Source organism: Mercenaria mercenaria, chromosome 18 (genome assembly GCF_021730395.1).
Source record: "Mercenaria mercenaria strain notata chromosome 18, MADL_Memer_1, whole genome shotgun sequence".
In the NCBI taxonomy this organism is placed as follows: Eukaryota; Metazoa; Mollusca; class Bivalvia; order Venerida; family Veneridae; genus Mercenaria; species Mercenaria mercenaria.
Window position 1 is genome coordinate 60,570,763 of NC_069378.1, and position 4,893 is coordinate 60,575,655.

Consider the following 4,893-nt stretch of genomic DNA (forward strand, 5'->3'; position numbering starts at 1 on the left):
TGACCTCAAAATCAACAGGGGTCATCTCCTGGTCATGATCAACCTCCCTATCAAGTTTAGTGATCCTAGGCCCAAGCGTTCTCAAGGTATCGTCTGGAAAGGGTTTAACTGTTCCGGGTCAATGTGACCTTGACCTTTAGCCTACAGATCTCAAAGCCTACAGGGGTCATCTACATGTCATGACCAACCTCCCTATTAAGTTTCATGATCCTAGGCCCAAGCATTCTCAAGTTGTTGTCTGGAAACGGTTTAAATTTTCTGGGTCACTGTAACCTTGACCTTTTACTTACGGACCTTAAAATCAATAGGGTTCATCTGCTGGTCATGATGAACCTCACTATCATCTTTCATGACCCTTGGCCCAAGCATTCTCAAGCTATCGTCCAGGAGCCGTTTAAACTGTTCCTGGCCATCTGCTGGTCATGATCAATCTCCCTATCAATTTTCCTGATCCTAGGCCCATGCGTTCTTGAGTTATCACCCGGAAACCGTTTTACTGTTCCTGGTCACTGTGACCTTGACTTTGATTAACTGACCTTAAAATCAATAGGAGTCATCTGCTGGTCATGATGAACCTCACTATCACCTTTCATGACCCTTGGCCCAAGCGTTCTCAAGTTACAGTCCAGAAACCGTTTAAACTGTTCCTGGCCAATCTGACCTTGAACTTTGACCAAATGATCTCAAAATCACTAGGGGTCATCTGCTGGTCATGATCAATCACCCTATCAAATTTCCTGATCCTAGGCCCATGCGTTCTTGAGTTATCGCCCTGAAACCGTTTTACTGTTCCTGGTCACTGTGACCTTGAACTTTGACCTACTGACCTCAAAATCAATAGGGCTCATCTGCTGGTCATGACCAACCTCCCTATCAAATTTCACGATCCTAGGCCCAAGCAATCTTGAGTTATCATCCGGAGACCGTTTAACTCTTCCGGGTCACTGTGACCTTGAACTTTGACATACTGACCTCAAAATCAATAGGGGTCATCTGCTGGTCATGACCAACCATCCTATCAACTTTCATGATCCTAGGCCCAAGCGTTCTTGAGTTATCATCCGGAAACCGTTTGACTGTTCAGGGTCACTGTGACCTTGACCTTTGACATACAGATCTCAAAATCAATAGGGGTCATCTGCAGGTGATGACCAACCTTACTACCAACTTTCATGACCCTAGGCCCAAGCGTTCTTGAGTTATCATCCGAGAACGGATTGGTCTACATACAGACTGACCAACCGACAGACAGACCGACCGACCTACACACAGACATCTGCAAAACAATATACCCCTCCTTCTTCGAAGGGGGGCATAACAATGAACCGTGTTCAGCGAGTAGTACTAACAGGGACAGGGACCGAACTCAGTGAGTAGAATGAATGGGGGCGTGCAACATACTAAGTGAGTAATAGTAAAAGGGTCGTAAACCTAATCAGTATAGTACAAATAGGGTTGATTAAAGTACTCAATGAGTAGTACTAGCAGGGACAGAAATCGCACTCACTGAGTTGTAAACCGTTCTCCTCGAGTAGTACTAATTACTTAGGCCGTGAACTGTTCTGAATTTACTAATAGGGCCACGAACCGTACTAAGTAAGTAGTACTTATAGGATCAGTACTTACAGTGTCATGACCCGTACTCAGGGAGCAAGTGAGTAACACTTATACGGCCGAGGAACATTTTCAGCGAAAAGTACTTTAACCAGCTCAAGCACACTTTGTGTTGTGTTACAAAGTGCTGTCCTTACGTATTTTCGAGCAACTTGCCATTTATGTAGTAGTACTTATATCAGCATTAACCCTACTGAGCGAGTATAACTAACAGCACCATGACCCCTACACTGAGTAGTATTGACACTGTGCTCATTGCTCAATAAGTACTAAAGGCACCATTAACTCTAACTTTGCGAGTAGTATTCATGGCACTGTAAAACGCTACTCATAGTACTAGTGCCATGAACCCTACTCAGTAAATAGTACTAAAAGTGTCTTGAAGTCTACTCACTAACTTTACTTAAAAACATCATAAACTCTAATCAGTAGTACTATGACACAGTGAATCGTACTTTCTAGGGAGTATCAACAGCGCCGTGAATACTACTCGGTAAGTAGTATTAAAATTACAGTACATCCTACTCAGCATGGAGACAGACTAACATGGAAACATAAATGAGATAGAGACAGACTGACATGCAAACATAAATGAGATAGAGACAGAGTGACATGCAAACATAAATAACATAGAGACAGACTGACATGCAAACATGAATGAGATACAGACAGACTGACATGCAAACATAAATGAGATACAGACAGAGTGACATGCAAACATAAATGAGATACAGACAGAGTGACATGCAAACATAAATAACATAGAGACAGACTGACATGCAAACATAAATGAGATACAGACAGACTGACATGCAAACATAAATGAGATAGAGACAGAGTGACATGCAAACATAAATGAGATAGAGACAGAGTGACATGCAAACATAAATGAGATACAGACAGAGTGACATGCAAACATAAATAACATAGAGACAGACTGACATGCAAACATAAATAACATAGAGACAGACTGACATGCAAACATAAATGAGATACAGACAGAGTGACATGCAAACATAAATGAGATACAGACAGACTGACATGCAAACATAAATGAGATACAGACAGACTGACATGCAAACATAAATGAGATACAGACAGACTGAAATGCAAACATAAATGAGATACAGGCAGACTGACATGCAAACATAAATGAGATACAGACAGACTGACATGCAAACATAAATGAGATACAGACAGACTGAAATGCAAACATAAATGAGATACAGGCAGACTGACATGCAAACATAAATGAGATACAGACAGACTGACATGCAAACATAAAGGAGATACAGACAGACTGACATGCAAACATAAATGAGATACAGACAGACTGACATGCAAACATAAATGAGATACAGACAGACTGAAATGCAAACATAAATGAGATACAGGCAGACTGACATGCAAACATAAATGAGATACAGACAGACTGACATGCAAACATAAAGGAGATACAGACAGACTGACATGCAAACATAAATGAGATACAGACAGAGTGACATGCAAACATATATAACATAGAGACAGACTGACATGCAAACATAAATGAGATACACAAAGACTGACATGCAAACATAAATGAGATACAGACAGAGTGACATGCAAACATAAATGAGATACAGACAGAGTGACATGCAAACATATATAACATAGAGACAGACTGACATGCAAACATAAATGAGATACAGACAGACTGACATGCAAACATAAATGAGATACAGACAGAGTGACATGCAAACATAAATAACATAGAGACAGACTGACATGCAAACATAAATAATAGAGAGACAGACTGACATGCAAACATAAATGAGATACAGACAGACTGACATGCAAACATAAATGAGATACAGACAGACTGACATGCAAACATAAATGAGATACAGACTGATTGACGTGCAAACATAAATGAGATACAGACAGACTGACATGCAAACATAAATGAGATACAGACAGACTGACATGCAAACATAAATGAGATACAGACAGACTGACATGCAAACATAAATGAGATACAGACAGAGTGACATGCAAACATAAATGAGATACAGACAGAGTGACATGCAAACATAAATGAGATACAGACAGAGTGACATGCAAACATAAATGAGATACAGACAGAGTGACATGCAAACATAAATGAGATAGAGACAGAGTGACATGCAAACATAAATGAGATACAGACAGACTGACATGCAAACATAAATGAGATACAGACAGACTGACATGCAAACATAAATGAGATAGAGACAGAGTGACATGCAAACATAAATGAGATAGAGACAGACTGACATGCAAACATAAATGAGATAGAGACAGACTGACATGCAAACATAAATGAGATAGAGACAGACAGACATGCAAACATAAATGAGATAGAGACAGACTGACATGCAAACATAAATGAGATACAGACAGACTGACATGCAAACATAAATAACATAGAGACAGATTGACATGCAAACATAAATGAGATACAGACAGACTGACATGCAAACATAAATGAGATAGAGACAGACTGACATGCAAACATAAATGAGATACAGACAGAGTGACATGCAAACATAAATGAGATAGAGACAGACTGACATGCAAACATAAATGAGATAGAGACAGAGTGACATGCAAACATAAATAACATAGAGACAGACTGACATGCAAACATAAATAACATAAAGACAGACTGACATTCAAACATAAATGAGATAGAGACAGAGTGACATGCAAACATAAATAACATAAAGACAGACTGACATGCAAACATAAATAACATAGAGACAGACTGACATGCAAACATAAATAACATAGAGACAGACCGACATTCAAACATAAATGAATAGAGACAGACTGACATGCAAACATAAATGAGATAGAGACAGACTGACATGCAAACACAAATGAGATAGAGACAGACAGACATGCAAACATAAATGAGATACAGACAGACTGACATGCAAACATAAATGAGATAGAGAAAGACAGACATGCAAACATAAATAACACAGAGACAGACTGACATGGAAACATAAATGAGATAGAGCGAGATAGGGATGGAAACATAGATGAGATAGCGACAAACTGATATGCAAATATAAATGACATAGATATGGATGGACATGCATACATGAATGAGATAGAGACAGAATGACTCGCAAACAGAAATGACAAAGAGACGGACAGACATAAAAAAAGTACATAGAGACAGACTGATATATAAACAGAAATGACGTAATGTAGGTTACCCTCTAGGAGAGAAACAATAAAAGTACAACTTGT